General features: G+C 38.4%; 1 protein-coding gene across 1 annotated transcript in view; it reads left to right on the top strand.

Annotated features, from left to right (window-relative positions):
* The window catches only part of ENTHD1 (ENTH domain containing 1), an 89767-nt gene that overhangs the window by 28574 nt on the left and 47878 nt on the right, over positions 1-13315 (top strand). The window lies entirely within an intron of this gene.

The raw sequence follows: 13315 nt of genomic DNA, 5'->3' as shown, positions 1-13315 counted from the left end.
TATTGGACGAGGGGGACTGGATGTGCTCCCTGGATTTGAAGGAAGCGTACACCCATGTTCCGGTGCATCCCGACTTTCGGAAGTTTTTAAGATTTCAGGTCGGGGAGTTGCACCTGCAGTACCGTGTACTACCCTTCGGTCTGGCTTCGTCCCCTCGGGTATTCACGAAATGTATGGTGGTGGTCGCGGCTACTCTGCGCTCCCGGGGGTTGCAGGTCTTTCCCTATCTGGACGATTGGCTGATCAAGGCCCCGACAAGGGAAGGAGTTATTTCAGCGACCCAACAGACTATCACGCTTCTTCAGGGTCTAGGGTTCGAGGTGAACTTTCCCAAGTCTCACTTGCGCCCGACTCAATCCCTACAGTTTATAGGAGCCGTGCTGGACACGGTTCTCCTTCGTGCCTTCCTCCCTTCTACACGGCTGGAGGCACTGCTTCGCTTGGGCCGGCAGGTTTCGCAACTGCAGGTAGTGTCGGCTCAACGCATGATGGTGCTTTTGGGGCACATGGCATCGACGGTCCAAGTGACCCCATTTGCCCGGTTGCATCTGAGGATTCCTCAGTGGACCTTGGCCTCGCAATGGCGTCAGGACCGCGACCCAGTATCTCGACGTTTGACTGTGACTCCATCTTTCAGACGCTCGCTCCGTTGGTGGACCAACTCTACCAATCTGTCAGGGGGTTTGCTCTTTCGCGTCCCTCAGCATTGCAAGGTCCTGACGACGGACTCTTCGGAGTATGCGTGGGGGGCTCATCTAGACGGTTTACGGACGCAAGGCCTTTGGTCGGCCGCGGATCGTCGGTGTCACATCAACGTGTTGGAGCTTCGTGCCATTTATCTGGCTGCTCGGGCCTTCGGTCACCTCCTGCGCGATCAAGTGGTTCTCGTTCGGACAGACAACCAGGTGGCCATGTATTACGTAAACAAGCAAGGGGGGACGGGCTCTTGGCCTCTGTGCCAGGAAGCCCTGCGCCTTTGGACATGGGCCGTCTCTCAGAACATCTTCTTGCGGGCGGTTTACATTCAGGGGGACCTGAATTGTCTGGCAGACAAACTCAGTCGTCTTCTCCAGCCGCACGAATGGTCGCTGAACTCCCGGGTTCTACGCGCAGTCTTCGACCGCTGGGGGACTCCTCAGGTGGATCTGTTTGCTTCACCCGAGACTCACAAACTACCCCTCTACTGTTCTCGGATGTACTCCTGGGACCGTCTCGAGGCCGATGCTTTTCTTCTCAACTGGGAGGGGAGGTTCCTTTATGCATTCCCTCCTTTTCCTCTGATTTTGAGAACGCTGGTTCATCTGAAATCGACCAAAGCTACTATGATTCTCATTGCGCCTCGTTGGCCAAGACAGCACTGGTTCTCCCTGCTTCTTCAACTCAGTGTCAGGGAGCCTCTGCTTCTGCCTGTCTTTCCCTCTCTGCTGTCTCAGAGTCGGGGTTCGCTGTTACATCCCAATCTTCAGTCGTTACATCTGACGGCTTGGTTCCTTTCCCCTTGACTTCGATTCCTGTTTCTCAGTCAGTGCGGGAAATTTTGGAGGCCTCTCGCAAGGTCTCGACTAGGCTTTGTTATTCCCAGAAGTGGACCAGATTTTCATCCTGGTGCTCCACGAACCACCTTGACCCGGGTTCAGTTCCTGTGTCTTCGGTGCTGGAATATCTGTTGCATCTGTCGAATTCTGGTCTGAAGACGACTTCCATTCGAGTGCATCTTAGTGCCATTGCTGCATTCCATCAACATCTCGAGGGTCGTTCCCTCTCTCTGCATCCTCTGGTTTCTCGTTTCATGAGGGGTCTTGTGAATGTTCATCCTCCTCTCAAGCCTCCTCCTGTAGTATGGGATCTTAATGTGGTCTTGGCTCAACTGATGAAACCACCTTTTGAGCCGATCGATAAAGCTCTTCTTAAGTTTCTTACTTGGAAAGTAGTCTTTTTGATTGCGCTCACGTCCGCTCGTCGGATTAGCGAGCTACAGGCTTTGGTTGCGGATCCTCCTTTCACTGTGTTTCATCATGACAAGGTGGTTCTTCGCACCCATCCCAAATTTTTGCCTAAGGTTGTGTCTGATTTCCACCTCAATCAGTCCATTGTTCTTCCGGTATTTTTCCCGAAGCCCCATTCTCATCCTGGTGAGACGGCGCTTCACACGCTTGACTGTAAGAGGGCGTTGGCTTTTTATCTCCAACGTACTAAGTCTCATCGGAAGGTTCCTCAATTGTTTTTGTCCTTTGATCCTAATCGATTAGGACATCCGGTTTCCAAGCGTACCTTATCCAACTGGTTAGCTGCTTGTATCTCTTTTTGCTACGCTCAGGCTGGTCTCCCGCTCTCGGGTCGAGTTACGGGGCACAAGGTCCGGGCGATGGCAGCTTCGGTTGCTTTCCTCCGTTCTACTCCTATGGAGGACATATGTAAAGCTGCCACCTGGTCTTCGGTTCATACGTTCACCTCCCACTACTGTCTGGACTCCTTGTCCAGGAGTGACGGCCGCTTTGGCCAGTCGGTGTTACGTAACCTGTTTTCATAAATTGCCATCCTCCCACCTGCCCTCTTTCTGGTTGGCTTGGAGGTCACCCATGTGTGAGAATATCATGCCTGCTTGTCCTGGGATAAAGCACAGTTACTTACCGTAACAGGTGTTATCCAGGGACAGCAGGCATATATTCTCACAACCCGCCCACCTCCCCGGGGATGGCTTTTCTTTGCTTGATATGGAACTGAGGACCACGAGGTGGAGATGCGCCCTCTAGTGGGCGAGAAGGCTAGCACATGCGTGGTGCAGTGTGCAAACTTGAAACTTCTAGCAAGTTTGCTTGAAAAGCTGTCCGCACTGGGGCTCCGTAGATGACGTCACCCATGTGTGAGAATATATGCCTGCTGTCCCTGGATAACACCTGTTACGGTAAGTAACTGTGCTTTATCCCCCCTTTTACAAAACTGTGGAGCGTTTTTTAGCACCAGCCATGGTCATAGCAGCTCTGATGCTCAGAATTCTATGAGTGTCGGAGCTGTTACCACCGTGGCTAAAATCCACACTACAATTTTGTAAAAGAGGGAGGGGGTTAGTTTGTGATTACATATTCCATACTAGGCGAAGGTGTTTTCTGTGTTCTGTGTGTTCGAAAGACATGGTTTTTTTGTTAGGATTGACTGGAGGATTGATCTGTACTAGTCTGGCTTGTTAGTTTTACAATGGGTGTATTGATGTTGTACTGTTCACTGCAGTATTTAAGATGCTGCCTTTTCCTAGGTACTCATGTGTGACATGTGGCTTGTTACTAAAAATCATGTTTTTTGTACAGATGGGGGGGGGTCAAAAAATGATGGGCCCCGGGTGTCACATATGCTAAGTACGCCACTGTGTAGGCCCCCAGTAACTTTTTTATGTAAACAATCATTTATTAACTTATACCATGCAGAGGCCTCGTGTCCATGTAACGCCACTTACAAACAGAAAAATGGAAGGCTGTATTGACCTTTAAAGTTTGCCAATCCGGAATACCATTTAGAATTGCTTGTTTTAATTGTAACCATTTAAAGTGCTGACTAGATTGTAAACCAAATGACTGTTTCAATTGTAGAAAAGACATCAATTTATCTTGATGACAAATATCTTCTAGGGTTCTAATCCCAGCTTGCAACCATGTTTTCCATATAATTTTTGTTTTCCCCACCACAATTTTAGAATTTAGCCATAAAGACTGGGATTTTGTTTTCATAATAGGAGTTGGGAGCAAATTATCCATTAATTTTAAAGTCTTCCAAGTTGTTTGAAAAATCAAATTACCTTTATATATTCTTGGGAGATTAATACTCAATAAGGGGCTCATAATCGAAAGAGAAATACGTCCTAAAATCGGCCTAAGTCGGTACTTGGATGAACATTTCTCAAAAACGTGCAAGTGCCAATACTAAAAACGGGTTTTGGACTTATTTCTAAACGACCTAGGCCTTCATAGTGCGGCTGAATGACCAAAGCTAAACGGGGCATTTCAGGAGGAGTGTCGAAGGTGGGAGTTGGGCGGTACGTGGGACGGCTTACAATTAGTCATACAGCATGTATAACCAAAAGTTATACAGCCCACGATCGACAGAACTTGGATGTTGTGACTTAGAACATGTAAAACATGGTCTAAGTCACAAAAACCCACTTAAGGTGACCAGATGAGCACAGCAAACACATAAAACAGACCCCCACACACTACCCCAGTGATCACCGACCCCCCCCCCACCATAAAAATATTAATCACACCTTTAAAATTCAGCCTCCAGACCATCATCACCTGGCAGCCCGGCATAGGAAAGCCTAGTCATCCAGCACAGAGGCAGCTTTAAGTTGTCTTGGGGGTGGGTTAGGGACCCATAGAGAGGAGGACCCATGCCCATAAGCTCCTGTAATCACTGCATTGATACTTAAACATGTGCACTCCCCTATACACACCCAAAACCCTTTTTTACTGGGATATAAGTGGCTCCTGCAGCCATAAGGGCTATTGGGGTGGTAGATAAGTGGGTCTAGGGGATTCTGGAGGTGGTTTGTGGGGCTCACCGTAACCTATAAGGGAGCTGTAGTAAGGAGAAGACATGGCACTCTTTTTGTGAAGTTCACATCAGTGCTATGTAAGGTATCCCACTATTTAGGTGGCATGTCTGGGTGTGCAGTCACTTTGCAGACCCCTCCCACGTCCAACAGGGCTTGTTCTAGGCGTTTTGGACTTGGATAAAAAGTTGGACGAAAATGTGGTATAAAGATGGACGATTTAGCAGCTTGGACGATCAGATCGGCAGGACGTATAATTAGACGATTTTCGAAACAAAAAAAAAGTTGGACGTATTTTTCGAAAATGTGTCTTGAGCTGTTTTTTACTTTGGACGACTTGCAAGATGGACGTAAACGGACTTAGACGTCCCTTTCGATTATGCCCCTCCACGTGTTTAAGACGAAGAGGGGCCATCAATTGACTTTCACGAATTAACCAATCCGGTAGTTCATCAAATAATTCTGGAAGAATCCAGTACATACCTTGACGCAATATAAAGGTCTGATGGTATATATGAAAATTAGGAAAATTTACTCCACCCTCTGATTTAGATTTCTGTAAGGATGACATAGCAACTCTGGGATTTTTACCTAACCATAGGAAATTTGAAAGAATTCTATTTAACTTTTTATAAAAGGATAACTAAAAAAAAATTGGTAACATACTCAACTGGTAACAAACTACAGGTGCAATCATCATCTTGATTGTTTGAATTCTCCCCCACCAGGGGGCGTGGCTTAACGCGAACACGAATGGACGTGTGATCGCGAAGCTCCTCTTCATCTAGGCAACGGAAGATAAAAATATAATTCCCTTCTTGATGATTTCATCAAAAAAAATAATTATTAACAAGGCTAAACTCATGAAAAATAGATATTACCCTCTTACGCCGAAGTAGATGTGTAGCCTGAGAGAACAGGAACGGAGAATTCAGAGCGCCGTTTTTCCTCAGTGCTGGAACGAGGCGGTGTTGAAGCTTGAATCGCTGATTCGTGAGAGTTATATAGTTTTAAAGAAACTTGGAGATTACTGAAGAGTGAAAAAAGAGGTACTGCTGAGAGTCGGGTGAAGTCTGGGTGAGGAAAGTTAAGAGTAAAGGTCTGTTTCTCTTTTGCCGGTTTTTTAATGACAGAAGGATGACTGTTGCTGTAGCGACGGGGCATTTTTTAAAAAAAAAAAAGCTCACAGTGTGAATGATACCAGCCTGCCTTATAGAGACAATTCTATCCATCCATGTGATGACTTTCTTTCCCTCAACACTGAAGCTACGAGGTATCGGAGTGGAGCTAAACGAAACTAGAGGAAAGAGAGCTGGCAGATTAAATATTGCCCTATTCTGAGACTACGACAAGAACTGTGAGAGGGAAATCAAGAATAAAGATTGCCGGTTTTTTTTTTTTCAACGCTAAAGCGGCGCGACAACGGATGGCGAGTGACTGACAGAGCTGGTAAAATTAAATCTGAAAAAAGATTTGACCCGCCGTGGCTGAACGGAACCTAGAGGAAAAGAAAACTGTTGGATTGAGTGTTATCCTCCTCCACCGAAGCTGAGACGGGGCTTGAGAGAGGAGCCAGAGGAAAGGATTACCGACATTTTTTCAGCACTAGAACGGCGAGGCACTGGAGACAGATAACTGACAGTTGCTCCAAGAATACTGTGAAGAAAAGATTTGTGCCTGTTTAAAGATCGTGGTGGTCTGACATTGATTTACCCGACGACAGAGAGAAAAGGAGAAGAGTTTTGGACTGATATCAGTAGAATACTGATAACTGTCAATCTCTAAAATATGGCAGTTTGAAATAGCCTTTCTTGCCAGTATTGAAGTGAAAACAGATCCTGAGAGAGGAGTGTTCTTTCTCAGTGCAAGATTGGGGCAGATAAAAAAGGGAAAAAAAAAAAAAAAACAGCTAAGAAAATTTCTATTTCAAAAGATTGAATAAAATCCTGAGAGAGAAAGGCTTAAAAACCTAAGAAACCAAACCTAAACCTAAGAGACAAAACCTAAGAAAGGAAAATTAAAATTTTTTTTGATATTTCCTCACTATTTTTTCTTCTAAACTGATATAGCAAAATATTAAAGACAAAACTACTGGAATAGTGACTTAAAGAGGTTTTTGTGTCATCTAACATCTGTGAAGAAAGTAAACTCCACGGAAAAAAACAACATGGCAACTACCAGACAAAATAAAAATGAAGCTGGTATGTCAGCAAAAAGACAGAAGCAAGATCAAGTTACACCAAGCAAGATCCCACTTCCTATTGAAGAACCTGATATATTGAGCAAAGCAGAAGTTATGGAAGAATTGAGACAAATTAAACAAATGATTAAAGAAACTGTGACCAACATGGCTGAAATGAAGGAAGAAATTCTAAATATCCATAGACAAATGGAAGTAAATAATAAAAGAACAACTGTCTTAGAAGAAAAAATGGAGGTTATTGAAGGTGAAGCAAACAGATGCAAAAATGATAGTCTGGAACTGAATAAATTGAAAGATCAACTGGAAGATTATGAAAATCGAGGAAGAAGAAAAAATATTAAACTTTTTGGAATACAAGAAAATTTAGAGGGGAAAAATGCTATACAATTTCTAGAAAACTTAATTCCTAAAATATTACAACTGGACTTAAAACAACCACTAGAAATAGAAAGGGCTCATAGGATCCCAGTAAAAAATGTAGAAAATAAAGGCAGGCCAAGACCACTAATATTCAAAATGCTTAGATACCAACAAGCATTAGAAATATTAAATGCTGCCAAGAAAGACAAAAATCTTAACTACAAAGGATCCAGAATATGGTTTTTACCGGATTTTGCAAAAAACACAGCAAATAAAAGAAAGAGACTATTAGACATGAGACCTCAACTAAAAGAAAAGGGATATAAATACGGACTATATTACCCGGCAAAAATGAGAGTTTCATCTGGAGACAAATCTTTGTATTTTGAAGATCCAGAAAAACTAAAAGCCTTTCTTTCAAACTCAGAACCTATGACATTTTAACATATAATCTCCAAGATCGGTTTTGTTGACATTGTGAAAAATTATAAAAATAGGAGAAATTGAAATACTGAAGAAAGGAAAACATGAACTAAAGAAAAGACAATAAAAATATAAAGAGAAAAGTATAAGATATAGGGAAAAATATCAATACCATATTTAATATATGTTTAAGATATAAATTTATGAAGCAGATTATAATGATAGGATAATATAATTTAAAAATTGATGAAAGAATAAAGATACATTAATGAAATATTAAGAACAAAAAATGATTAAAGATAGTAAAGATTAATATAGTTAGATAGAAAGGGATATTGATTGAATGTTGGTTGCCTAGGGGGGAGGGGAATGTTCGGGTTGCTGTTCCAATGTGTGTCCTTAAGCAGTCACTATACTGGGTGGGAAAGGGAGGGAAAATGATGGGATTTATTAGAATGATTAAAGAAAAGATTAATAAGGGATTGGATACTTCAGGGGTAAATATGTGTGCCATAGAGAATAATTTTTGGATTTTAAATATGAAAGAAGAAGGGAAAGAGATTATAATGAGAAATATTAGAATATATAATGTCTTTTAAGATATACTCTATTAATGTCAATGGCCTGAATCATGTAATCAAAAGGAAAAAAGTATTAACATTTTTAAAAAAGCAAAATGTGGATATTTATTGTCTGCAAGAGACCCATCTTAGTAGAAAGGAATCACAGAAACTAATGGGTGGGTGGATAAAGGAATGTTTTTTTGCTCCAGCAGAGGGTAAAAAAGCAGGGGTAGCAATTCTTATAAATAAAAAATGTATGGCCAAGATTAAGGTAATAAATTCAGATCCACATGGAAGATGGATACATATTGATATAGGTATGGGAAATGATGCCCTGACGTTGTTTAATATATATGCCCCTAATTCGAATCAATCAGAATTTTTTAAAAAGTTACAGAACATGTTATTACCACTGGCTGCTTCTAATTTAGTGGTAGCTGGAGATTTTAATGCTGTAATGGATCCATTATTGGATAAAAAACCAGGTAAAAGTATAAAATCTTTAGGTTTAGATAATTTGGTTCAATCATGTGATTTGAAGGATATATGGCGTATTCTTCATTTTAATGATCAGGAATTTTCATTTTGCTCACAGGTTCATAAATCATTTTCAAGAATAGATTATATTTTTGTTTCAACAAATAAAGTACAACAGGTGATTAAAGCTTCCATAGATCCTATTATTATTTCGGATCATGCGGGAGTATGGATAGAATTACAATTAGATCAATTAGAGAATGGTAGACCTCTTTGGAGATTTGATAATGCATTGCTTGTGGATGACAAATTTTTGGAAAATTTTAAAACACAAATTAACGATTTCTTTCAAATAAATTTAGTGGAAGATACATCTATAGAGAATGTATGGGATGCATTTAAAGCAACTATGAGGGGTAATATTATATCATATTCAGCTTTTATTAGGAAACAGATTAAAATACAATATATAGAATTAGAAAAAGAAATAAAAATATTAGAAGCTAAATTGGTAAGTAAATGGGAATATGAAGTTTTGCAAACTCTTTTGAAAGCAAAAGGTAAATATAATGAATTAACTTCAAAAATGATAAGAAGAGATTTGTTTTCCAAGCAAACAATGTATTATGGAAATTCTAATAAGGCGGGGAGATTATTGGCAAATTATCTTAAAGCAAAAAAAAGAAGAACTAACATTAATGGAATAAAAGATGATAATAGTATAATAACAAATCAAACAAATATAATATTAAAACAATTTCTAAAATTTTATAAGGACCTGTATTCTTCCGAGCCTTATTTGGAGAGACAAAAAGATGGAAAAAATTTTTTAGATTTAATTAATGGACCTAAGGTTCCTGATCATATAAAACGGAGTTTAGATGAACCTATATCATTAAAAGAATTAGAAACAGCATTGAGATCTCTTAGAGTTGGATCCGCTCCAGGTGGTGATGGATATACAGTAGAATTTTACAAAACATTTCAAAATGTCCTTTCCCCATATTTACTAAATTTATATCAGACACAACTTATAAAAGGTAATATTAAAGGTACTATGGCTGAATCAATAATAATTGTTTTACCTAAGCCAAATAAAGATCCTACTTTGGTTTCAAACTACAGGCCTATATCTTTGATAAATGTGGATAATAAACTTTTGGCGAAAATTTTGGCTTTGAGATTAGCCAAAGCTCTCCCACATATTATAGATATGCATCAAACGGGTTTCGTTGCTAAAAGACATTCCTCTAATAACTCTAGATTATTGTTTCATATGTTAAATTTATCAAAAAAAATAGATGAACCAACTTTTACAGTTTCCTTGGATGCAGAAAAAGCGTTTGATAGGGTAGAATGGAATTTTATGTATCAGGCTTTAGAATGGTTTGGTATAGGTTCTGGATTTATACAAATGGTAAAAACTCTGTATAGCTTCCCGATTGCAAGATTAAATATTAACAATAAGATATCTGATGGATTTCAATTGCAGAGGGGAGTTAGACAGGGTTGTCCTTTATCTCCTTTGTTATTTGATGTTGTATTAGAACCCTTATTATTAGCAATACAGCAAACGAGGGAGATACAAGGTATTCCATATTCAGATATGGAATATAAAATTTCGGCTTATGCTGATGATATTTTACTTTATTTGAGAAATCCAGAGTCTACCTTATCTTCTTTATTGGAATTAATTGATAAGTTTGGCAAATTTTCAGGTTATAAAATTAATTGGAATAAATCTGAAATTATACCTTTAAATATTCATTGTGTAAAAGGATTATTTGACACTTTTCCATTCATATGGAAAGAAGAAGGATTTAAATATCTTGGCATTCAAGTTAAAAATACAATTGAAGATACTGTAAAAGAGAATGAAAAATATGTATTAAAAAAAGTTACGGAGTTATGTGAGCAATGGAACCCATTACATATTTCTTGGTGGGGAAGAGTTCAAACTATTAAAATGATGATCTTGCCTGTAGTTTGCTACCAAATGAGTATGATACCTATTTATTTTCAGGGGTCCTTTTATAAAAAGCTTAATAGCATTTTAACGAAATTTCTTTGGCTTGGTAGAACACCTAGAATAGCTTTAGTAATTTTGCAAAAATCAATTAAGGAGGGAGGGGTAAATTTTCCAAATTTTTATAGGTACCATCAAGCCTATATTCTACGTCAGGGTATGTATTGGATCCTCCCAGAACTTATAGATAATGCACCAGATTGGTTATATTTGGAATGGCGCCTTATGTTTCCCCTAAATTTTAGTTCACCTTCCAAGTATTAACATGCCTAGAAGATACAGAGAAAATAAAATTTTAATGGATACTTGGAAAACGTTAAGATTTATAAGTAAATTAACACCTATCCCAATAAACAAATCAACTAATCAATCTCTATGGATAAACTCCAAGATCAAAATTGGCGGAGCTCAAATCCTTTGGGAGAACTGGATTATTGCAGGCATTAGATCTTTAGATGACGTTATTTCAGAAGGTAAACTGCTGGATTTTTCACAATTGCAACATAGATTTGGTCTTAATAAAACACAAAGTTTTAAATGGTTGCAATTGAAGCAGGCCATTCAGGTTGGGTTCCCTGAATGGAAAACATTGAATAATCAATATAGTTTAAAGTTCTTATGTTTTCAAGCAGACTTCCTAGGACATCAAGCCGCATTGTGGTATAAATTAATATCTGGATATTTGAATAAAAAACCAAAAAATGGTCTAAGAGATATTTGGAGCATTGAGATTAAGCATCAAATTAATGCATCTCAATGGCCACTAATTTGGTCTTGGAGAATGGGATGTACAGTGTCAGCATCTATGAGACAAACTTGGTTCTTTTTATTACATAGAGCTTTTTGGACCCCTACACGTTTGCAAAAATTAGACAGTTCTAAGTCCAATAAATGCTGGCACTGTAATCTAGAACCAGGGACATTAGATCATTTATTGTATCATTGTCCCTACATTAAAACTTTTTGGAATTCAATTTGGCCACAAATTAATAAATTGATGGAAAATCATATTGCAATATCATATGATACAATATTATTTGGAATGATGATGAGGAAAAAAAGTCAAATTTCACCAGAAAATAACAAGCTTTTATTAATTATGACAGGGGTTGCCATTCAACATATAACCAATAATTGGAAGAATTATAATAACCTAAATTATACATTTTGGTGGAACACAATATGTCATATATTCAAAATGGAAAGAGCAATAGCAATACAAAGAGGGACATATATTAAATTTATAAAAATATGGGGGCCATTGACAAAATATTGTAATGAATAAATAGTAGAATTTTTCTTCTTCTTTTCTTCTTTTAAATATCTTTATTATGACACACATAGAGGGGGGGTAATGAAAATAATTTCTACATAATATGTTATAATATATTATACAATATGTATTGTATGAATGAGAAGTAATAGAAGGGTGGGGGGAGGGAGAGGGGATAAAAAATATATTTAGAACATAATGTATTAGATATAAAAGTGTTATTGTATATTCATCAATTATATTTTAATATGTTGTACACTTTCTGTAAAATTTGAAAATAAAAAATAATATATATAAAAAAAAAAAATGAATTCTCCCCCACCAAGAAAGATGCAACGAGTTCCATCGCTCACACATCTCTTTAACCGTTGTCAATAATCTTTTTCCATTGGAAATCATAGTTTCCTTTGAATAATTATTCCTAAATATTTTAATCCTTTTTCTTTACAGATGAATGGGAATGGATCGAGTAATCCCTTAACACAATAAACATTTAACGGGAGAACCTCAGATTTACTCCAATTGATTTTATAACCAGAAAATTTCCCAAAATTTTCAATCAATTGGAGCAAAGTTGAGATAATTTGTTCCGGATCAGTTAAATGTAACAAGATATCATCTGTGTATGCTGAAACCTTATATATTCTGCTGGCATACGGAATTCCCTGTATCCCCTCTGCTTGTTGAATTGTCAATAATAACGGTTCTAAAACTATACCAAATAGTAGAGGAAACAAAGGGTATCCCTGACGTACCCCTCTTGCTAGATGAAATCTTTCTGTAAAAGCATCATTAATGCCCAATCTAGCAGAGGGAAAACTATATATGGCTATGATCTGAACGAATACAGGACCTTCCAAACCAATTCATAGTCTGATAAATGACCATTCTATTCAATCAAAGGCCTTCTCAGCATCCAATGATACCAACAAGGCTGGAATATTTAAGGATTTTGCCAAATTAATCAAATGGAATGCTAACCTTGTGTTGTTAGTAGAGTGTCTATGAGCAATAAAACCCGTTCCTATGCATTCCTATGATGTGAGGGAGAACTTTTGCTAGTCTCAAAGCCAAAAGTTTGGCTAATATTTTCCCATCAGTATTAATTAAGGAAATTGGTCTGTAGTTTGTTACCAGCATATGATCTTTGGAAGCACTAGTATGAAGGCTTCTGCCATGATACCAGTTATCTGACCTTTTGCCAACTATGATTGGAACAATTGAAAAAGATGAGGAAGTATTATTGACTGAAATATTTTGAAGAACTCAACAGTATATCCATCGTTACCTGGAGCTGAACCTGCTTTAAGAGATTTTAATGGTGACTGGAGTTCAGATATCGATATTGGCATATCAAGAGATTTTTTAAATTTGATCTGGTAATTTAGGACCATTAATGGAATGCAAGAATTTTGTTGCATTAGTTGTCTCCTTTGAATTCACATCA

The sequence above is a fragment of the Geotrypetes seraphini genome, chromosome 2 (assembly GCF_902459505.1).
Source record: "Geotrypetes seraphini chromosome 2, aGeoSer1.1, whole genome shotgun sequence".
In the NCBI taxonomy this organism is placed as follows: domain Eukaryota; kingdom Metazoa; phylum Chordata; class Amphibia; order Gymnophiona; family Dermophiidae; genus Geotrypetes; species Geotrypetes seraphini.
Note: the sequence above shows the minus strand (reverse complement) of the source record. Positions and strands in the feature narration are given on the sequence as shown.